Below are 24667 nucleotides of genomic sequence, written 5' to 3'. Positions count from 1 at the left end.
ATATATACACACACACATACATATAGATATATAGATATATAAAATACAGAATTTTCCTAGAATTCTTGTTACTCTCCATTTTACAAGGTAATTCTAAACTTTTGAAGCATCAGAAAATTAACGGTCACCTAATTGAGTAGAAAGAAAAACACGTGTGTATATACTTCATTTCCCTTTATGGGTTGTGACTTCTTCAAAGACAAAGATTTCCGTTCTTGCTCTGGCATCTGCTGGCGCGTGCGGCACAGCACCGGGCACTTGACTGATTCTAGTACGTATGTGGTCAAACTCGGTGACGCTGTCGGACATGGGTGTTCTTCTTCCTTGCTGATATGGTTAATCACGTTCTAGATTTAGAAAATACCAAGTTTGCAGCAGGGCCTGCCTGAGAGCACGTGCTTGCAATCCCAATGGCGGCTATGACAAGAGGATTGTGAGTTTGAGGCCAGTCTGTGTTCTACAGCAAGTTCTAAGGAGTAAACTTTGTCTGAAAGAAAGAAAGAAAGAAAGAAAGAAAGAAAGAAAGAAAGAAAGAAAGAAAGAAAGAAAGAAAGGAAGGAAGGAAGGAAGGAAGGAAGGAAGGAAGGGAAAAGAAAAGAAAAGAAAAGAAAAGAAAAGAAAAGAAAAGAAAGGAATAAGGGGGAAAGGAAGTAAAGAGAAACAGTATAGTCAGCCCCTTCGTGCCAAGTCCTGAAACACACTGGGTTAATTGAATAATTAATAATAACCTTGTTCTTGTGAAAACCATAAGATTTTACTTCATCTGCGAAGACTGATTTAAGCTACCTATGCGTCTCAAAAAGAAAGCCTGACTTGGGGGTGACAAGGCCATCATGCAGCATGCTTATCAGAAGACCTCAGACCCAGGATTCAGAGCCATCTGTGATAGATACAGAGACATCGAAAGGCAGTGGTGGACTGCCAGAGGCCCTAAGGACCCTCTCCACCCTGCATAAGCAACTTTTGGGTTGGCCTCACAAAACCTACCTTCTGCCATAGCCAGCTTTGACCTGACAGGCATAGCTAAGAGGCCAGTGAGCAGGAGCTGGTCTGTCTGTGGGGACAGGAGTCAATGTCCTTTAGTGCTCCAGGTGAGACCATCGGAACTTCTGATCTTCCCCAGTCCTCACAGCCATCTTTGAAACACTCACCTACACCACTGATGGGCACCTCATTACTAGTGGCCACCCAGGGATAGCATTCAGACATCCATGCTCACCTACAATTATTTCAATCACCTACATTAACTTGAATCATGGAGTCCTACGTTCCAGAGAACCTCAAAGGATACCCCAGCATTTATCACGTGAAACGCGGGGAATTTGTCCTAAAGCCCATCCCACCCACCCAGCCCCAACTCCCAGAACCTTCAAGTTCAGCACTAAAGGACTACAAATTAATTTGCTTTTTATCCCAGACACACTGTTAGCCTTTGGTTCTATCTTAGCATGTTGGTGTGACCCAGTCCCTGCTTGAGCTGGTCAGCTGGGAAGGATTCCTACTTCCTTGCCCACCTGTGTGACCCCGAACAGATCCCAAAGAAGCCAGCAATGGCACTTTAGTCATGGAAAGATCGGCCATCTTTATTTCCCTCAAAAAAAAAAAGTATCTTACTGAGATTCAGAAAAATAAGAGGAAGCTTTTTTTGTGAGATTTGTTTGCCTTAATGATTCACAGCATAATTTGCTCCAATTAAATATTTATTTTACTATCTGTTCGGGTCTGGAAACGTCTGCCCATTGGTCTGCGGGTGTTTGTATGTAGAGAATGTTGGAAACAGCCTTGTTTCTAATTCAGAGTGTGAGTTTCCCTCCGACTTCCTCTGAATGGTGAACTGCGCCATATCTCTGTGCTCCCTCTAACCCTGCACCCAGGTCTTGCCAGTGAGTCAGTCCCCATTCTCTGCTTCTGCTCACCCTATATTCTGAAGCCACATAAGCATTTATAATAATCTAGCCTCCTCAGACACCACTCTCAGTGCTATAGCTTAGATATTCAATGTCCCCCTAAAGGTTGTGGATCCCAGGGCGGCATTATTTAAATGTAGGGTTCAGCACAAGGTCTTTGACATGGATTTTCCTAATCTCTTCATTTCTCTTTGCTTCCTGGCTTGGGATATAAGTGATCTGCACTGCAGTGTATGCCCGCCATGATGAACTGCCCTTAGAAAAAGCCCGAAGCAACGGGGCTACCCAGTCAACACTTGACTCCAGAACTATGACTCTCTTCTGAGTAATTATGGCCTGGGCACATCTAGTGTTGTAGAAGGGACAGTAAAATTGGAATCCAGAGCTCTGAGCTCAAGTTTCAATAACATTACTTCGTAGATAGACAGCATCCCGCTAGCCACAAATCCGGTCACTTCTCATTTATGAAATGAATACAGATGCACTGTTGGAAAAAATCAAATAAGGTAATAGATCGGCTTTATAAATTACAAAGAAAGGGAGCTTTCTCCCAGTATTGGGAAACTTAGGAAGTTGTATTTCGAGAATTAAGGAAAAACTGGGTATTTAATATTCAAATAATTCGGTTATAAAACGTGAGAAATGAAAGTTGTGTTATTAGAGCTCTGTGGCTATTTATTTACAGCTGAGCCAGTTGCATCTGGCCTAAATGATCAGCTGCCATTACACATGCAGCAGCTATAGTAACACCCAGGGTCTGTGACAGGGCAGAGGCTTCCTGTGAGGGTGTGTGCGCATGGCACTTGTAAGACGTTCATATCCCTCCCTCCCACAGAGATGGTGTAATCCCCATTCAGTTGCTAAAGTTTCCCTGGATCCTAAGAATAGCTACCCCTGCAGACTTCACAGGGAGCACAGATGAGGCTGACCCCACCCACCTCAGCCAAGGACCCTTTTTAAGTAGCTGCCAGAATCTCCTGCCACCTGAGGTCCCTCCCCCACAGGGAGATCTACCACTCAGCCTCCTTGAACCGGCTCTGACACAGAGGGCAGCGTCCTGGCTTCCCCTTGGAAGATTTTGTGGACCTGGAAAGTTCTACAGGGAGAACCTTCCGAGTGGGAAGACCCCCTCCTCTGCTGCCACTGTGCTGTTCTCAGGTAAGCTTCCAGGGCATCCCGAGAAGAGACAGTGTGTCTCTGAGGAGAGAATGAGTGGCTTCCTAAGGCATCTTGAAATCTAAAGGGACTTTATCTTTTATATTAATTGAATGTCATTTTAAAAAAACGTTAAAGCCCTGGCACCGGGAGAAAGACTTGCTACACCAAAGCGAAAGGGCTTCTGAGAAGTAATTATAAAAGCTTGTAAGTTAATAACGGCTTTGCACCGTGTACTACTGGAGCTAATTCCATTATCCCAGAAGCTAAACACTGATGTTCAGTATCTTGGTGAATGCCAGGCCGCAGCTCCCGAAACTGTGCCCTTGGCCCCCACACTATGCTAAGTGCTTCTCTCCTCCAGGAAGCCATCCCAGAATTCCTCCCACCAAGCGAGTCATGCTGTTCACTCTAGACACCACCCGCCCCCACTCCTTCCCACAGTCCCCCACACTGCCTACTGTTCCTCCACTTCTTCCGGAAGAGTCTTAAATTTAACACCTGGGTGAGTTATTTTAGCATTCATTAAAAGACCAGCTACCTTGTACTGAATAAAGAGTGAATGAAACTATAGGTGTCCAAGCACGGCCAGGGTCAGAGGGGTCTGGGCAGGAAGCCTTTCCAGGCACTTTTAAAATCACATTAAAAAAACAAACAAACGATCAAAACGAAAACCTCATACTATTAGCATATAGTCATTGTGCATGATGATGCGGTTCATCTTGATGTTTTCATTGCCGTGCCTGCGTGCATGTTACACACTGTGCCCATGGTTCTCTCCATTACCTTCCTGTCCCCCTGCCCCATAGCTCCCTCCCTCTTCTCAAATGTCCCTTCTGCTTTCAGACCATACAGCTGCACTTTTAATCTAGATTTAGCCTATGAGGGAAAGCGTGCAGTATTTGCCTTTTTGAGTCTGTCTTATTTCACTTAATTTGCTAAGCTCCAGTTCCGTCCATTTTCCTGCAATGATATACTTTCATTCTTCTTTATGACTGAACAAAACTCCATGGAGGGGTTGGGGAAATGGCTTAGTTGGTAAAGCGCTTTTCAAGCAAGCATGAGGATCTAAGTTTAGATGCCCAGCACCTACGTAAAAGCCACGCATGGTAGAGCACATCTGCAATTTTAGCACTGGGGAGGTGGAGGCAGGAGGATTCCTGGAGCTTGTTGACAGCTACTCTTGGCAAATTGATAAGCTCCAAGTTCAGTGAGATGCTGTTCTCAAAAATAAAGAGCAATAGAGAAATTACATCACTAGCCCGTGACCTTTAAAGTGCCCTCTCTCCTCCCTCTCTCTCTCTCTCTCTCTCTCTCTCTCTCTCTCTCTCTCTCTCTCTCTCTCTCTCTCTCTCTGTTCCTCTCTCCCATTGAAACTAACCCCCTTTCTTCTCGCCCCAGAAATGACTTGATAGATGTTTTGCTTATTTATGTATCTAACTTTCTATTCTTCCACCCTCCATATGCTCAGGGGAAAATGTTTTTCTTCAACACAGAAGAAACCCCTTTAATAGCCCTAGCTCATGGCAGCAGGACCACAGAAAGCCCCTGCCCATACACTGACCAGTCTTCTCTCACTCAACTTTGCAGATCAGAATGAAGGCCAAGATGTCTAAAACCTGACCTTCCTTCTGTCAACTGATCTATCTCCCATGTGTCAATCCCCCAATTCTGCAGAGGACTGAAGACACAGAATGGCAGAGCGAGAGGACTCCAGGGGTCCCCTCAGTGATGAGCAGATGTCAGTGTGAACTCCAAAAAGGATAGAGGTGACTTAGCTTCAAAACAGGAAGAAGCCTAGGATCGCAGTCCCAGATGCTTTGGTGGCTAGAAGAGACCCCAACACGAGTCTGAACAGCTCACCATCTGACTCCACCTCCAGCAGCTTGCAAGGGTCCAGCTATTCCTATCAGCGTCCCCAGGTGGTGGAACGGAGAGGACACAGGGCTTAGGTTAAGGAAAGCCAGGCTAGAACCCTACTATGCACAGCATTACATAAGCCAAACAACTTGGGCATGACATTAGACTGTTTGCCTCAGTTTCTCGATTTGCAAAACATTAGCTATACTAGTGTAGGGGCTGATATAAAGATGTCCCTAGAAGATTCTGGCACATAAAAAGAATCTATATCCTAAATAATAAAAAAAAAAGTTAACAACACAATCATCATCACTGGGCCATATCTTCCCAGGACCTTTTCTTGTTATTAAAAGGTCTAGATATTTTTAATCTTCATTTTCTTGTTTATTACTTGAAATTTTCACAGATGTATAAAGTGAATCTCGATCACATCCACCCTTCACTATGCTCCTCCGACTCTCCCCAGGACCATTTCCCATCAAGTCTCCCTCCAATTCACTTCCTTCTTTTATAACATCTTACTTTTAACCCACTGAGTCCAGTCAATGCTGCTCATACTTGCATGGGCATGGACAACAGTCCAGTGACCACACTCCCAGTAGCCATCAGCTCCATGAGTTCTGGCCACACTTACAGTACCAGTCAGGAAGTCCTTCCTGTTGAGTAAGTCTCAAATCCAATCAAGAGAGAAGCTGGTTACCACCATAAGTACTCTTTCCACTATTTCTGATCAGTTCAAGAGTGACTTCTCTGTGTCCTGAAACCCATTGTATGGTGTCTCCCCATCTAGTTATGCTGGCCAGCCAAGAGCAATGACAGTAGTCTGTATTGCTTTAGATGTCTCTGGGGCCTCTCTGACTAATATCTCACAGGGATGTAATCCGTGCCTGACACTGAGATTCTCATTTAATCACTGTCCTGGTTTGGGCCTCTGCTTCTATGATAAAATGCCAACCAAAACCAACTTGATGGAGGAAAGGATTTATCTGGCTAATACTCCCACAATGCAGCACCACACCCAGATAAGTAGATTTTTATCTTGAAAAAAAAATGCACCCCTAACTTTGCTGACAACCCATTCTTCCACACTGAGAAATGTTCCTGGACTTGGATCTGCTCCTAGAAACCAATTTAAATTTATGAAGCTTCTGGTGCTTATGATAAAGCAGAAGTAAGTCTAACTGAAGAAAAGACCTACATTCCCATGACAACTTGCTCACTCCCAACTCATAAGTTGCCCTGGCTCTACCTCCTTGGTTATTCAGAAGTACCAGGACAGAACTTAAAAAGCAGAGGAAGAAAAAAAAAAAAAAACAATAAATCAAGGAACACACCCTCTACAGCCAAGGTCAACACCCAGGAGAGGCAGCAGGGCTTCCACAGTGGCGGAAAGACTCCACCCATTTAGCACTTTGAACAGACGCTCTCTCCCAACTGGAAGCACAGAGCTGCTAAGCTGGCCTATACCCAAAACAGAAAGGTGGGTAAAAATAAAGTTATCACTGCTCCCATGAGAAGGCCAGGAAGAGGACATATTGAAACAATCACGGCCTGCATCCCTGCTAACAACCAGGCATCTAAGTGACCTTAGCCAGGGGACATTGAGCAACACTGCCTTACCCGCTGGGATCCCCCAATGGCAGCCCCATAGGAGCAAAACCCTGAGTCTCTATGTGGGACAGAAAGCCCAGCCAGCCAGTGTTGCAAGCTTTCTGTTTCATTCCCATCTTTCCTCAAACACACTCGTAACGTATACAGACATATCTCTTTCACGTGGACATTATTTCCCAGACTGGACTCTCTTCTGTCCTCTGCTTTCATAGTTCGTTTTCCTCTCATCCTCCAGACCATCTAAGACCAAGCCCACAGACGGTATTTTCTTCTCTGCTTCCTCTCTCCTTCATCGCAGTTTCCATGAAAGCGAAGACTGGGCCTGTCTTGCGTATGCTCATAAAGGAGCCTGTGTGGGTATTCCTATCCAGTAAGCATTTGTTGAGGAAGTTACACTACCTCGGAATCAAGGAGATTTCTAATTGAGTCAAGTAAGTATCCACAACAGAGGCAAGAGAGCTCTGACTTGGCTTCAGATCCTGTTTCTTCCTGTGGTGGCTCAGACCCTAAAAGGTCTCACACTTGTATTTTCCCAGTGCTTGCTCTTGCCCTCGAGCATCCTGCCAACCACACCCGCTGGCCTCTGGTTGGAGCGACCTCCCGTTGGTAAAGAATGTTTAAAGCAGCTCCCAGGAGACCACTAATCCACGGTGTCCAACCCAGGGCACAGGCCCCAAAGCTCTCAGATCCAAACTTTGTATGTACCTATCGTCCTGAGTCCTTAAGAGTCCTCGCTCAGCCCCATCAAGTCCTGATAGCAGCCTCCTCCATCTTCTCCGCTCTGTTCACAGGATCAGCACCGTCTGCCTCTAAGGACAGCAGCTCCCTCAGCCTATGCACAGCGATCCTCTCCTCCGTGTTCAGGTGTTAGCCCAGAATTCCGATTAAAGAACACATGTGCAAGAGAGCTCATGATCTCCCCAAACCCATTTGCCCTTACCCCCATTCAATCCCATCATACAAACAGGTACCAATGGGTGCCTGCCTTTCACATGAATGGGCAGAAGAGGTGAGCAGCAGGAGACAAGCCAACCAGCCATGTGAGCTTTCGGCTGGAGTGTCCAATGGCCACTCTATCCGATTATGCCTGGGGTGGCAGGGGAGGTTTAATAATACCCAGTCATTGAGTTAGTAAAGGCACTTTAAGATTAACTGGCATGGTGTGTGTGTGTGTGTGTGTGTGTGTGTGTGTGTGTGTGTGTGTGTGTGTGTGTGTCTTTCATCTGCAGATCTAAGGGAACCTGGGTAGGGCTGGTACTGTGGTCTGCTCAGAGCTTAAAGCAGGATAGTAAAAACTACACCCGCTACAGATGACCATAATTTATCTCTGACATAAATTTTCTCAATTTAATGTTTCAGACCTGGACTATTTCCACTCTTTCTGACATGATAGCTACAACCACTTTTACTACCCAAAGAGGGGACCCTGTCTCTTACTGTCCTTTTAACATTTGACCCAGGATCCACTCTCTACCTACCAGCACCTCCAGGAACTCTCTGACCTCAGCCCCTCCCTCCCTCCCTCCCTCCGGGGATTAAGACTGACTTTCACTACCTACCCTTGGATCCTTCAGGCCTGATGTGGTCAATAAGAATAGATTTGGGCAGATACTGCCCAAAGCCTGAAGATTTATCAGCTCTGGACTCTCTAATGCCTGCCAATTAGTGTGTCCATTATTCAGGGCTGGCCATGGAAGCCCTTAATTTATTTGATGGAGAAAGAACTCCAGCAAGGCAGGAAACACCTTGAACTTGGCTGGCTGAGCACTGCCTTCCCCAGAGGAAACCCAACTCAGCTGCCAGGCAAGCAGCCTCAAGGTGAGGAGGCGGGGCCTTAGAAGGCATAACTGATGGCCCACCCCTACTGGAAACAACCAAGCTCACAGAGAAGCCTAACACAAAAGTTCTTCCCCAGTGCTGTGGGACACAACTCAAGGCAAATGGAGCTGGCTTCTTGCTCTATCTGCCTAGACATGGTCTCAGTGCCTGGTCCTCTGTGTTTTCTCCAGGACCTCGAGGAACCCACCTACCCTTTCAGGATCAAGGTTTCCTCTTGACCATGATTATCTTCTTTTCCAAAATGTAGATATGAGACGAGAAAGACTAAGAGTTAATAGCTAATGCTTTAAGCAATAAACACAAATAGCCTAAACCAATGTGGTATTTGTTTATCATCAAGGAGGGCAGCTGAGGCAGAGACTAAATGTTAGATTGAAAGTCACAGAGCCGTGTTGCAGTCCTGAGTTAACCCAGCCACACTGACTCAAACACTCCTCATGCTCAGCCAGTTAACATGCTGTCAAAAAAGAAACTCACTCTACAAAATAACCACTGGGCTACCAGCCAGGGCGGTGGGGACATCATCATCTGTCTTACCCCCTGTAAATCCTGTGAACCCCAACAGTGGCACCGGTGTTATGGTGGTAACCATCTGCTTTCTGATTAGATTTAAGGCTCACTCCACAGAGGTAAACATGCAGCGCAAACACGGCCAATATTTCATTGGATTATTGTAGGTTTGTCGTTGGTTTTTAAAAGGATAAAGCCATAGGGAAGTCTACTATTTTATAAGGTATGTTGGTATGGATGCATAGAGATATAGAAGTTTAATTAGAGTTATCCCAGAAACCATAAGTTTCCAAATAAAAAGCCGAGGGACATTAGGGGATGCTTCTCTAGTTGTTGGTCAGAGTCCTCTCAGAGACCCCCCAAAACAATACAAGCTAAGGCCATTGCCCTTGGCCGCTCCCCAGAACTCAATGATAAAACCCCATTGCTGAAGATACCACAGATTCTTTCTTAAGACCTGAAAATATAAATCCAGTGCTGACCAGGAGGCTCCATCCCTACTGGGCAGCCATCATAGTACTGGCAGGTGCTATAAAGGCTGCCAGTCAGGGGACGTCGTCACATCTACAATCCTGTGAGTTACAATAATAACTACCATGGTGGCACAGACGACATGGGGGTAACCACCTGCTTTCTGATTAGACCCAAGGCTCACTTCACAGGAGTAAACACACGCACAGCACTGTAAACATGGTCAGGAATTCATGACTGGGAAGCTCACATATCCTATGGTACACGTAGCAGTATTATTTTGGACACAGTACCAAACTGCCCTCTAAATTCCTTCCTACCTGTATCTTAGTGCATCTTCAGCCCTCATCAGAGAAGTTCCTTTGTGCAGTGGGTGTTGGCTGGTGCAGAAACTCAAGAGGAAGAGACCATGGGAGTGCTCAGCCATGAGTAAGACACTTGGAACGTGCCATCTTCACAGTACTCAACTTGGAAGAGAAAAGACTGTGGAAACCAGAGGTTCAGGAGGGCTAAAGCAAAATGGCATCTTCCAGACTTGATGGGAACGTTATGCTCAAAGGGAACAGAAGCTACATGAGGACCGCTTTCAATTCACTCTCCCCCAAACTGAGATGAAGTCAACTGCCTGTGACCACACCCCCCCCCATAAAAACATGAGTATAACATGTCTACCTTGGTCCTGCTTCAGACATCTTTGAGGGATTACTATAAGTTAGCAATCTATGGCAAAAACTGGACTGGTAAGGAGAACTTCTACAATGAAGTAAAACTGTAGATAGATACAGAATATAGAAAAGAGGGAGGTAAGACTATAGACATTGTCCTCTCTTCACATGGACACTATAGAGGGCAGGGTCAAGGGGGAGAGATATTTCTTCTCCCGAGGACGCTTGTCTCAAAGGAATGATATAAAGCCCATCTAGTTCCTAAAAGGCACATGAGCAAGCCAGCACTCAACAAAGACTGTCTTGGTATGGGACACCCTACCTTCTATGTCTCCTACTCCTAGAAACAAGTGACATATTAGAGCGAGGGCAGCCTTCTAACCCTGCAGGGAAGGAGATGTTCATGTTCCCGAGGAGGAGCCTAAAACCTAATGTGCTCCTCCTCTTGCAAGCTGCAGTCCACTTCTGCTAAAAATCTACCATGAACTCAGCTCATGTGATGCTCTCCATGGTGACTAGAAAGTATTGTTATGGTGATAAAAAGCATTAAGTTTGGGTTGGGGATTTAGCTCAGCGGTAGAGCGCTTGCCTAGTGAGCACAAGGCCCTGGGTTCGGTCCCCAGCTCCAAGAAAAAAAAAGCATTAAGTTTTATATTCTATGCATGTATAAATGAAGTAATTTGTATTATGATCGTGTTTTAAAATGAATTTTCAATAAAGTAATCATTTCTGATGTAATTTTAATTTTGAAAGTTTTTGAATTAAGGAAGTTTATTATACTTTGATCATGGGTCATCTCGAACTTGGAGTTTTTAAGTCACAAAGTATGTTTTCCAACCCTTATCTTGTATTTCTGAATCCTTTGTTAAGTCTGAGTACCTCCCTTCCCTACTCTACCTCCCATCTTGCTGATTGTGATTAGGGCCAAAGGACCAATCCTCACTTTCTAAATTTCTAAATTCCATGTATTTATTATACAGTTGTGTGTGTGTGTGTGTGTGTGTGTGTGTGTGCACATGTTTGGGTGTGCACACAGAGCTCAGAGAACAGTGTGCAAGCGTTGATTCTCTCCTTCCATCCTGTGAGTCTCAAGGATTGAATGCACATCATCAGGTTTAGTGCAAGCTCCTTTACCTGCTGAACCATCTCACTAGCCAAGGATAATCTGGGCTTTTTGGTTGGTTGGTTGGTTGGTTGGTTGGTTGGTTGGTTGATTGGTTGGTTTGTTGATTGGTTGGTTAGTGGGTTGGTTGATTGGTTAGTTGGTTGATTGGTTGGTTGGTGGGTTGGTTGGTTGGTTGGTGGGTGGGTTGGTTGGTTGGTTGGTTGGTGGGTGGGTAGGTTGGTTGGTGGGTTGGTTGGTTGGTTGGTTGGTGGGTGGGTGGGTGGGTTGGTTGGCTGGTGGGTTGATTGGTTGGTGGGTTGGTTGGTTGGTGGGTTGGTTGGTTAGTGGGTTGGTTGGTTGGTGGGTTGGTTGGTTGGTTGGCTAGCTGGTTTGGTGTGGTTTAGTTTGGTTTGGTTTGGGGTTGTTTGAGATAAACTATCCTTGATCTCATGACCTTCCTGCCTCAGCCTCCTGAGTACAGCATGTGTCACTACACCCAGCTCTACATTCTCTTGCATCACTGGACACAAGTAGGTCCCCAGGTAGAACAAGAACCATAATTATATTTGTCTCTCTGTCTACCAGCACCCTCTGTGTATGTTTGTACATATTTGTACATTTGTTTGTTTTTTTTCTAAAATTTATTTTTTTATGTGTAAGAATTTTTTGTCTGTGTGTAGGTATGAGCACCACAGGTGTGCCTGGTGCCTGTGGAGACCAGAAGGGAGTATTAGATCCCCTGAGACTGGAGTTATAGACAGTTGTGAACCATGATGTGGTTGCTGGGAATAAAACCTGGGTCCTCTGAAAGAATAGCAAATGCTCTTAACCACTGAGTCATCTCTCCAACCCAGTGACTACATTTCTTAACTGTCAATTCAAGGTGAGCCCAGTGTGCTAGACATAATTGGCCCCATGCAGTGACTATTTACACCCTTCATTCTTACTCACAGACCTTATATTTGGTTCAGAAATCAAGTATCATGTGCTTTAGGAAGACAACTTCCAGTCTCACCTGTGGTGATTACAATAAACTCAGAAACTGTATCCCCTGCTAGTGATTTATTTAGGAATTGCTGGTGAGATAATGGCCTTGGAATCATGGGGGAAAAGTCTAAAGGACATAAAGGGCTCTAAGTGCAAAGAAGCAGGATCTTTGTGATGTTGATTCCATATGCAACATGTGGATTATGACAGCCAGCCTGGCACTCTAAGCATGGTAGGGTAGAGAAATGCCAGGAATTCAGTTCTAGGCTCTTCCTTTCTTGCAACAGCAGGAGACCAGATCAGGACCAAACCAAACTGTTTATGTTTGGTTTTAATCTTCTTGAAAGCATTTTTAAAAAAACCCACTAAGGCAACAAAAAAATCATTAGGTCAAAACCCAAGAGAAGCTGGAAATCCAAGGAGACCCAGGACACAAAATGACTTCTACATGAAGAGCATTTGCCAATAAACAAGAAACAGAAGCAAAATTAAGCCATGAGAAAAGATGAAGGGAAGAATACAAAATTCAGACCCTGCACAAGGAGAAGGCATTCTCACAAAAATAACCATTCCAAGCTAAGCTTCTTCCCAGGGAATAACATTATCTTCAAAGTAAAAGTATCCTGGAATTAAGACGCTCTCAGGAAAATCTGAAACTCAAGTTGCCTGCAATCTGGCTCTAAGGCACCTCAAGCACTCAGTTGGGGTTTGGGTGGAACTAGACCAGTGGTGTCAACAGGCGCCTGACAAAAGAGAGGAAACATTGTTCCAGGAAAAACGTTGTCATTGTAGGTTTCGAGGAATTGGGGTCTTGAAATCAACTTCCTAAAAGCATTAGCAACCCAGGATCCAACAGGATAGCAACCATTACTCAGTTAACAGCTAGGGGGGGCTCAAAGAAGTGAGTCCAGAACACAAAGCAACCTTTGTCTGGGAACATCTGCCAATCTGTAAGAAACAGTGATAATTATGGAATTTTCTCCCCACAAAAGCTTTCTCAAACATAGTGAACATGATGTAATAAAAAAGTAACCAAACACAAAAGGAAAAACACACTATGAGCAAAGACTATCAAAAACAACAGACTACAGATAGGACCCACATGTACAATAGTTACTTCCCAGCACGTCTCTATATAAAAGCATTATTCCATACGAGGTAAATATATTCAACTTTTATCTGTCAATTTTACCAAAATTAATATGGAAAAACAAGGGGAAATAGATATACAAAACTTTACAGCCTAGAATTATCAAACAGAAACTATAAAACAAGCACACTATGTTCAAAAAACAATTAAAGACAAGTCTAAAAGGTCTTCATGAAACTGGAGGGTAATTTGGAACACAGTTAAGTATTCTAGCACCAAAACGTACAATAATTGATATTAATAAGTCAACGCACACATTTAATTGCAGATTAGATGTAGCTAAGTAGGTAGTTAATAAGCCAGAAGATCAACTGGAGAAAATTGTCTACAATGTATCATAAACATAAAACTATGAAAAATGCAGAAGTAACAATAAGGGATACAAAAGATACAATAAGAAATGTCAATGTTAATGGGAGAGAGGAGGAAGGGGGTGATGTATAGAACTTTCTAAAGCTGACACCTGCAGCATCTCATGGGTGTGATAAATCTGATGAACACACACAGACAACACAGGAAAGGCTGATGATGGGGAACTGTTCAACTACTCAGGTTCTGGCATTCTTAAGAGACAGTGGAGGGAGGAGAAGACATCCACTTATTGTTTACAGCCGTTTGAGTCTGAACTCAGCTGTATGTAGCCAACAGCATCCTAAACGATATCCACGAAGAAAATAGAGTCTCCATCATTTGTTGGGTGGCGCGTACCACAAATATATGGTGTTTTGGTTCTGAGTGAATACACCACGGACATGGTTCAGTTGGCAAAGTGTTTGCTTTGTAAGCATGAGAGCTTGAGTCTGATACCAAAAACTAGGCACAGTGGCATGAACTCGTAATCCCAGCACTAGAGAGGCAGAGACTTGGGGCTCATAGGCCAGATAACAGCCTACTCAACAAGGTCTGGGTCAACTGACAAGACTCAAAAGCAAAGAGTGTCCTCTAGCTTCTACATGATCACACAGAAAAGGTGTGGGGGCTCTAATTAATATGTCTCTCTGACATTTATTATTATTACAACTATTTACCCATTGGTGTAAGGTAGGAAGGTCAGGAAGAGAGATGCAGTTGTGAGAAAATCTCTACAGAGTCAAGCAGAGAGCCCAAGGGAGCTCACCCTGGGCCACAGAAGCAGAGTATGAAACCAAGGGAGAAGTACCTGAGCCTTCTGTTTGTCTTTGCTTTGGGATTTCCCTATAAGGTCAGCATTGAACTGCAATTTTCCCAAGAAAATTAGTGCCTTCATGCGCTCAGTCTCGTACATATCTCAGGTGTGCAAGACAAACTTAAACAGGGATGGGAGCACGCTCACAAAACTATCATGCCTATGCCTACTGTCCTAACTTTGACCTTTCCAAGTCCAGAACGCTTTCCAAGGCAAAGAAGCAGAGAGGACACTTGCCCCTGAGGTCCAAACCTAGAAGGAGCCACCTTGCTTCTCATTTCTGTGTGCATAGACTGTTCTGGGCCTGGTCAAGACTCTTGCAGGCACAGCAGCAGCCATCTGGGATTCTCTCCCTGTGGTAGAGGAGTCAACACCAGGCCTCTGGTTTATTTATGTTCACTAGGCAGCAATGAGGGGAGAAGGGGAAGGGGAGGGGAGAGGGAGGGTGAGAGTCAGCAAAGGAAGGTCCAGAAAAGTTGTGGTGGTGCAGAGACTGGTGGAAGAAATATCTCTGTAATTTCAATTGCTTTCCAACCACACCGTCTCTAGCTGGAGCCCCCTGGGTGAAAGATTTGTATATTACTGGGGATAAGAGTTTGTAACCTTAATTATGTCTCAGAGCATTTGGCTTTGCTCATCTCGAAACTTCCAGCAAGGGAAAAAAAATGTGGTTTCCATTACAGGGTCACCAAGGGACTTGTACAGGGTTCGGATCATTAAAATGAAAACATTGATGAGTAAGCCATGCCACTTTGTCTCCAAGACTCACATCCTTCCTCCAGCCCTGGCCCTGTACTTTATTTTGAGGTGTGCTCAAAATAGTTTATAAAATATGGAGGTCATTATCCCATCCAACAGATTTCATTTCACATGAATGTGGATGAGAAATCCCATGCCAATCCTTTCTCCTGGGTTTCTGGGGAAGATACTCCACTGCCATCGCCTGGGCTGGGTTCTGGGGGACACAATTCCGCTGAAGCAGCAGAGAGGCAGGAGACCCCACTTCTAACTCACTCTGCTACACAATTACTACCAGGAAGGACCAAGTACAGTTCTGACATTGGGGGTTCTTAAGTTTGCCTGGATCCTTAAAAGCTTGGATCTAAACTAGAATCAAACCCATGACCTCTTAAGTCTGCCCATTCTTCCGGATACAGTGACGACTCCTAGATGAATGGGAGAGAAGCTGGAGTTGGCTGTGGTGGTACATGCCACCCATTCTATCACTTGAGAATGTGAGACAGAAGCAGATCTGAGTTCAAGGTCTGCCTGGGCTATAGGAAGACTCCATCTCAGAAAAAAGAAAAAACCCCATAGATATATCTTAGTGTGTAGACTATTTGTCTAGCATGCATAGTCCCTGGATTCCCACCTCAGCCCGGAAAGGTCTGGAAGGAGTGGAGATGGTAGAATGAGGCTGCAAACAGGAAGATAATGAAATAAGGCCTCAACTTGGAGTTTTCTGACATCACCTCTCCCTCAGCTAATAACTAACTATGGTTTTGCCAAATTAAACCATCTCTTTAGGATTGAGTTTCCTTATCCCTTAAATTAAGAGGTCTCTAAAATCTACACCCTCATTTTGCTAGGAAACAAATATGCATGAAAAGAGGGTAAGGAGGACAGGCCTTTTCTCTCCTTGTTGATCTCACTCACCCTGATGTCTCTCGTTTCAACCTAGCCATGCCCCAGCCTCATTTCCTTAGAGCACCACTTTATGCCTTACCATTGGAGCCCTTTTCCTTCACTCTGTTCAAATCCTTGAAGATCCAAGTGCTCAAGTCAGAGCATACAGTAAGAGATGCACATATGGGTCACCTGATGCATCAGTCTTCAACCACTCCATGTGCGGGTGCCAATTCCACCCCATCGCTCCTGCTTTGTACAGAGCAGGGAGAAGAGACTGGACTCTTGATGACACAAAAGTCCTCCCTGAGCTGGCCCAAATTAGTTCAGTGACAATGTCTCCAGGTGAACAGACATACACACACACACACACACACACACACACACACACACACCGACATACACAGACATACACACACACACAGTCACACACACACACACACACACGAGACATAAACACACACAGACACACAGACACAGAGACATATACAGAGAGACACACACAGAGATATACATAGACATACCCAGACTCATACACAGAGACACACACAGACATACACACATAGAAAGATACATAGAGACATAGACACACACACACACACACACACACACACACACACACACACACACACACACACACACTTTCCCGCTCTGGGTCCTCTCTGTCCTTCTAGTTAACTCATCTATATAACGGCATCTTCTTAATCACAGATTGACTGTGGATCTGAATGCAGCAGATCAGGTCCCATCTAAGGTCACATATTACCTCATATCTCTAGTCTTAGCCCATGATTGACTATTTCAAAAAGGAAGGAAGGAAGGTAGGAGGGAAGGAAGGAAGGAAGGAAGGAAGGGAGGAAGGAAGGGAGGGAGGGAGGGAGAAATCTGAACTCGAAATGCTAATTTTTTTATTTTTTTCTTCTTAAATAATTTTCTAAGTCCTCTTTTCTTCCTCCCAACAGAGAGCACCCCATTCTCTGGTCTCCCAGTAGTATGTGCACTTTCTGATCTGGCTACCTTCTGCTTCCCAGGCCTCTTCTGAACTTTGTAGCACTTGCTACAAGCTGCTCTTAAAAATCCAACTGTTGCTTGACTCCTGTGCTGTCTGCTCGTTCTCTAGAGGCAAACTCTACGAAGACCTCATGCTTTATTCATGCTGTATCCCCAGTAAGCAGCACAATGCCTTGACTGCCTAGATTCACCAACAGTACTAAGCATTTACAAGTCGATTTGTAAATCCACTCCTGTTCACCGTTTCCTAACTTCTGTCAACTTCTGTCGCTGCCCTGTCCCCAACCTTAAGTACGTTCAGGTTCAGGTCTCCCTTCTTAAATGAAATTGCCACTTGACCCTAATGTCCCACCAACCACCGGTCTATTTTTACCTTGTATTTTCTGACATATTTCTCAAACAGACAGTACGTGCTGGCTGCTGCCTCATCCTCACCACTTCCTCCCACTGCAATCTGGTTGCTCATCGCCGAGGCACTGAAACGATGGTGTAAGCAGGCATCAATGCCTTCTGTCACCAAACCCTTCAACACTGTCCCACCCCCTGCACGAGGATCCCTAACTACCCCACTCATTCCCCTCAAAGTCTTTGCTTGTTCTTCCGACTCTTAAGAAACAGCTTCTCAAGTCTCTGGTTTCCACAATCTGTCTACCCTGTGCTGTCTTCCCTGGACTATTATCAACATCACTGTCTCTTCTAGGCATCTGGCTCAAATCATGCGTCTTCTACTTCAACTGCTCCCTAGGGTCACAGACAGATTGCTGCTGGTAGAGCAGTGGTTCTCAACCTTCTAATACTGCAACCCTTTAACACAGTTCTTCATATTGTGATGACAGCCCACCACCATAAAATTATTTTCATTACTACTTTGTAGCTGTAATTTTGCTACTATTATGATTCATTACATAAATATGTGTTTTCCCATGGTCTTAGGTGCCCCCCCTGTGAAAGTGTCATTCAACCCCAAAAGTAGTCACATCTTTGAACGTCCCTCTACTTCAGCTAGTATCCCCTGCAGGCCTCACTGTGCCTTGGCCTATTTCACTGACCAGACTGTCTGACTTCAGTTCTGTTTGATATTCTGGAAAGACATACTCCTCCACATGAATAGTTTTTCTTTCTTCCTATGGAGTTCTGGTTAATTTTACTTACCAATTTCGTTGTAAAGTATCTTCTGTGCATCATCCGAGTACTTCCTTAGACTATAAGTACCCCAGGATAGGCTTTGTGGGATTCCCAGCTCCTTAGTCTACTCCCTGACACATGAGTGTTATACAATACATTTTAATGGCATGCTATCACCCTGCCACCAATTGTTTGCAACCTGACGTAAGCAGAGTGACCTCAAGCTCTCTCCCCGCTCCAGCTCTCACCATATAAAAGCTCTGTATCCTCTCATCTCCCCCTCATAATTAAGTCACCGTATTGTCTATTCCGTTGACATTACCCTTCCTCTCATTGGACCTAAAGATTCATGAGGACAAGTCTCCTTCAACACTATACCCAGATCCTCAAACACAGCATAGCACATAGTAGGTCCTTAGAGGATATTTATTAGATGAACGAGCATGCCTTTCTTCACCCACCCAATTTATTTCTCCCTCCTAGGAATTCATAGCATTAATTTAGGGATTCCACAAGAAATATATACCATGATATCATACAGAAGTACTGTAGGTGTTACTGGTGTGTGTTTGTAGATTTTGTGGGTATGCCCTGTGCACAACCATGACTCACTAGAGTTAGAAGAGCATCTATTTACAGGCAATCTGCAATTGGATGGGTGGGCTATGAGAAATTCAGAGAGGTTACAGTTACTTCGTTCATGTGTTTTGTTAATTTTTTTTTTATCTCTACAGATGTTTGGCCTGCATGCATGTCTGTCACCACACCTCTGCTTTGTACTCATGAAGACCAGAAGGGATCAGATTCCCTTAGAACTAGGATTTCAGGTGTTTGTGAGCCACCATGTGGGTACCGGGAATTGAACCTGGCTCCTCTTGAGCACAGTCGGTGCTCTTAACCATTGGACCATCTCTCCAGTCCCTAGCTTTTGGTTCTTTCAGAAGATGATGAAGCCTAACATTCCAGAGTGCAGGGATCTGATCTCCTGCCCCGGCAATGCTTGTAGACATCACTAGCCCTTCAACCATCAACACAGAATTTATCACTTTCACAATTTCACAAACCACCTCCATCCACAAAGTGAAAAGCAAGCTGGCAATTCAGTTGGCTTTTTAACCATTGAGGCAAACACCTTTGGCCTTCAGCAACCATTCAGTAGACCTCAATAGAAGAACAGGCCCTGGGAGGCCGTGTTACCCCAGGGGAGCCTTGCTACTTTCTTTTCCTCATATCATGGTAACCTCTGCCCTGCTGCTTGGAAACTCCATACCAGTACTCCAAACAGAAGCTATCAGTGTCTTTCCCCCAGGACTTGGCCTAGATACATCTTACCTGGTGATCTCACACCACAGACAACACAGTCAATGATATCCTCTCCATCTGCCAACAGGGGAGGTAGCTGGACACCGTTTCAAATGCATGCTGAGCATGGAGATGTGGGAATCTCTATGTGTGTGCCAGTCATTGTAGGAGCTAACCCATCCTATGTGGGATAACCTTGGCTTTTCTCTTAGCGGTTGTGTGATTTCAGCAAAGTAATTGCTTCGACATGGCTGCTCCCCGTCTATAAAGTGGGAAGCAATGTGATCTGCCAGAGAAGGGCACTGCAGACCACAGGGGATATGCTACTGGACAATTATCAAATCCTTACTGCTCTCTTTTTAACTCCTAACTGACGCTGTGGTAATCCTTGCTCTTGGAGTGTTCAGATACTCTTTTAGTCAATGTAAATTTTCTAGATTTCCCATTAGAATACAACTTTGACCTAAGTGTTTAGGGGAAAAATCAAAAGGATGAGGGGGACCAAGGCCTGCCCTTTACTCGTAATGGGTAAAAAAAAAATGACCCCTTGAAGCAGCCACTAAGTTCCAAAACAGCTACAGAAATCCCAAGGGAAAAGCGCCCATATTGAATATTTGCTGGCATTAGGTGCTGGCCACACATCTGACCTCCTTCACTGTGCAGAACAATACCATGAGGCATGCATAATTACTATCCACAGGACACCCTAAACCCTGATCCCTGGACTCTGCACCCCAGTGCCTATGAGCCTGCAGAGAACCGGGTGTGAGTAATTCAGGCACTTTTTCTGGAGGACATAGGAGTCAGGATCTGAGAAAGGGAGGAATGTGGGCCATCACCCGTAAAGGAGGCTTCAGGCGTTTTGAAAGGAAACAAAGAGGAGAGGTCTGAGGAGGCTCTGGCAAAGGCAGGACACATAAGGGATGATTCTGTGGCCATGTTTCAAATTGCTTATCAGATAAGAAGCCCCATTCCTCTGATAGGCATATCCTGGTGACTTTAAAAGCCAAGCTAAGGGAACTTGGTCTGATATGAATATTCAGCTCAAGTGGAAAGATTAGAACCAAACCTCTCATTAGAGAAACTCCAGCACAGCTGGCTCACCCAAGATACTTTTCATACACATGTTGCATGCTGTTCTCTTCTTTCTCTCAGTGACTCTCCAAGGGAAGTAATATGTCATAGAAATGTATCCAAAGAAGCCACATGTCATACCAAGGGCACACACAAGCACTAACCGGAACAGGACAGATAGCCACCATAAGCAATGGCGCCTGTGGCGGTCTGGTCTGAGCAGAGAGGCACCAAGCACAATCCAGGCAGGGGCCAAAGCTGTGCAGGTAACTAGGCTGTCAGGAAGCCAAAGACATAGCATCTGTCAATGACAGGAACCTGGGACAAGAGTAGTAAGGACAAGACTGCCCAAAGAGCCTTCACAAGCTAGGCTAGGAGGGCTAGCTTCCTCTAGACCCTGCACTGTACTTAGGCAGAGTCAGTCCTTGGACTGGAATGATTGAGAGTTCTGAAGGTTGGGACAACAGAGAGCAGCAGTCAAGAAGATGGGGACGTTAGTGACAATCTCAAGTAGATTTCTGGTCAGAGTGAGGCCTTACTCGGTGAAAGCTGTGGGCAAGAAGTCCCCTCTTTTCCCATCTCCCTGAAGAGCATCCATTCTCTGGTTCTAGCAGAGGGCAGTAGTACTGGCCCAATGATGATGGAACTTACCTTGAACAAATAGGGTAATATTTTTGTAAACACAAAGCGAGCTGGGGCTAATCAACCTTCTGGAGCACTGGGCAAATGTTTCCCCAGGAATATGAGGGGAAGTCAGGGTTTAGTTAGGTAATGATACAAAATGTCTATAGCTTCTAAGTAAAGTTACACAGATTATACCCTACAGATTGCCTTTGTTTCCATTGTTTCTGGCTTACCCTCTCGTTACTCTGTATTTGCTATTCCTGCCCTGATGGATTATCTCCATTCCTTTGTTATTTTGCCCCAGAGTCATTCTGCCCTCCCTCTCTGGCATCACATTAAAAGATGGCAAAAAAAGCAGCCCCCAGCCTTGGCTCCATCAGAATCACTGGCAGAGACACCAGTGCCAGTCCCTGCCAGGGGTTCTAATCCAGTTGCCTGGGTCGAGGCTGGAAGGGAACAGAAACACTGTGCTGTGCCACGAATCCCAGATGATTCATGGTTTGGGGTGCAAAATCCCAAGTGCTTTATGGTATTCATCAGAAAGCAGACAATGCCCCAAGAAAAAACTCAAGCAGCCTAAAGTATAGGTTGTGAATTTGACCTACCATTTAGATGTTTCCAAACACCATTTTTACTGAAACCAAAAATCTTCTACACTATATTTTCTTTTATATAATTTTAATTTGACTCCATTTTATACATGAAGTTATTTTAAAAAGAAAATAATAGATTGGGGATAAAACATGATGGCATAAAAAAGCTAGAGGAGAGCTAGAAGGATGGCTCAGTCAGTAACGTGTTTGCAAGCATAAGAACCTGAGTTTGATCCCCAACACCCGTGTACAAAAAGCAAAACAAGACAGCATATGCTTAGAATTCCAGCACTAGGGCAGCATATGATAGGTAGGTATCTGGGGCTCACTGGACACCCAGCATATCCTACTCAGAGAGCTCCAGACTGAATACAAGACCAGTCTGAAAACAAAAACAAAACCAACAAAATACTCACAAGGAACAGCAACCAATGTTGACCTTTGACCTCTACCTGAAAACACAGGGAGGAGGGAGAAAGAGAGGAGGAGACAGGAGAAAGTAGGAAAAAGAGGGAGAAGAGAGCACAATAATGAAATGGACAGAAATTTGGAGATGGATTGAAACGTAGTAGACAAGCATCAGAGAACTAGGGCACAGATATCATGAGGTTGTACCGGGACACTAGGAAAGAGAAAACTAACAGGGGCTGGGTGGGCAGGGAAGCTGCACCAGCAGACATCTGAGGCTGTGTGTTATGGCAGGAAGGGGGGGAAGCCAGAGTGAGGATGAGGTGCTAGTCATGAGGAACAGGTAGGGTTAGGGGGAGCCACACCGATGGGGTGAGGTGAGGCTTGGCAGCACGGCACAATCAAACACTGGGCAGAGTAGATCATCCTCCAGATATTGCTCCAGCAGTAAGTTACACGGTGGTAAACCCTCCCCAGACCCATCAGGTCCCTGCAGATGCACTAGACCTCAATTATGCAGGCCAGGCTGCTTCTTCATTTCTGATCTAGATGAGCTTTTCTCCTCTGGCCGACGTTGTCTCCATCATGGCCACTATCTCCTCAGCCAATGTCTACAAGCCCAGATCATAGCAGTAGAGTTGATAAACATCCAGCACACACAAAGTAAAAACTGTATCTGTTACTAATGAGAATAAATCATCAAAATGTAGGGTATGAACAGGCTGGCACACCCTTATCAAATAACTCCTTGTATACAGTTCAGTCATGCTCTCAAAAACAACAGACTTAGTTTTCAAGCCTGACCATTAGCTGAACAATGACAGGGGAGATGGGAATGTGTGTCTAAGAGAGCACGCATGGTTGTTTTCTGTAAAGTTTGTTCCTGCTCCGCAGTGCGTTCTGATGTCTCCTCCCTTTTTAAGTGTGTTAAGTCACAGATTCACCTTTCCTCCGGTCGCAGCCAACCAGAGCAAACAGCCTGTCCGTCATTTCAATTTCCTGGGATCAACCCATCATCCCCTGCCTCTTTTCATCCCTTAGTCCCTCCTTACTTTCTCGAGGCCCATGGCTTTCAAGATGACATAAGGCAGAGCAATGGCAAAGGAGATAAAAAAGAAAATCCTAAAACAGAGGAAGGGAGCTGCATTCTGTTTCCCTGGAGACCTGAGGGAAATCTCTTCGCTGCTCTGGAAGGCAGGCCCTTCGCTCATCCACTCATTTATCCAACTAATGTTTGCTGAGCGTTTCTCACAAGCCAGCTCAATCTGCACAACGTGCCATTTCCTATGCCAGGACGGCTAGCATTACAGTAGTTGCTATAGGAAGAATCCTGTTTGAACGTTGATATATGTGTATCATGTGGGCATTTAGAATACTGTGTTACCTAGTAACTAAAGCTGAGCGACATGAGCAATGTCCAACCCAAAACAGCCCTGATTGATAGCAGAGACCCTAACAGTCTGGACCTCATGTTAAGGAAGCCCCTAGAGACACTGTTTACAGGAATGACCATAGCGAATGCACGCTACGGTCAAACGTGCCGGCACGAATGCACATTTCTGGCAGCCAATTTCTGCTATTTAGGGAACCCGAAAATCCACAAATTCATCATGTGAGATCCTGCAAACTGTATGGTGTAGGTATTACTAATGCTCCCATTTTTTTTGAGCCAAGACTGATGAGCTGAAGACAAATTATTTATTCAAGGACCCTTAGAGAGTAATGAAGCTAGTACTTGGAACAAGTTGGCAGTTCATGGGTTCCAGCATTTTGTGAAAATTGAAAATAAATATAACTTATATTTTGGCATCTAGTTTCTTCTTTAAATTGGTATGATATGCTAATCTGAGCATGGCCTCTGTTCACAAGAATATACATTGTTTCCATGCCTCTCACAGCTCTTCCGCAGCTTACTCAGCTCTGGGCTGCTGCATGCCACCTGTTCCTGCCTTTCCCGGGAAGTCGGCAGGAGAGTGGGAACTAGATGTTGATGAGCCCTAACAGTCAAGGGGCATTTTGTTCCTGGCACTGGGACCTCTCACTTAACCCCTACAGGGACGCCTCAAATGGGCATCATTGCTGTAGCCATCTCTTTTTATAATGGGAGGAGAGGAGACACAGAGACATGGGGGTGGGGGGTGATAACTTGCTGAGATCACACAGAAAAGAGGTGGTTGTCTTACCCTCCCCCATCTTTGAGCTCCACCATCACAAAGTCCTGGCTCCCTTCTCTATCCTCATCTCATCTCAAGTCTGGCTTCCCAGAGGTGTTTCTGGGTGCTCTCGAAAGCCTGCTTCCCATGTATGCTGGCTTGGGTCCCTCCATCTTTGATTTCTCCTCCGATAAAGCCCCGGCACACCTGCTCTGGGCAGCTCTGCTTCCACCTGGTATCTGCCTCCGGCTGGACCTGAGACGACCCCTGATGAGAGGGATATTGTTTGAGGTGGGTAGCAGAGCTTTGCCAGGACCATATTTTCA

General features: G+C 45.0%; 1 protein-coding gene across 44 annotated transcripts in view; it reads right to left on the bottom strand.

The window, feature by feature from the left end:
• Positions 1–24667, bottom strand: part of Kalrn (kalirin, RhoGEF kinase) — a 606323-nt gene that overhangs the window by 523922 nt on the left and 57734 nt on the right.

This window comes from Rattus norvegicus, chromosome 11 (genome assembly GCF_021556685.1).
Source record: "Rattus norvegicus strain SHRSP/BbbUtx chromosome 11, alternate assembly SHRSP_T2T, whole genome shotgun sequence".
NCBI classification, from domain to species: Eukaryota; Metazoa; Chordata; class Mammalia; order Rodentia; family Muridae; genus Rattus; species Rattus norvegicus.
This window is presented reverse-complemented; position numbering and strand designations above follow the sequence as displayed.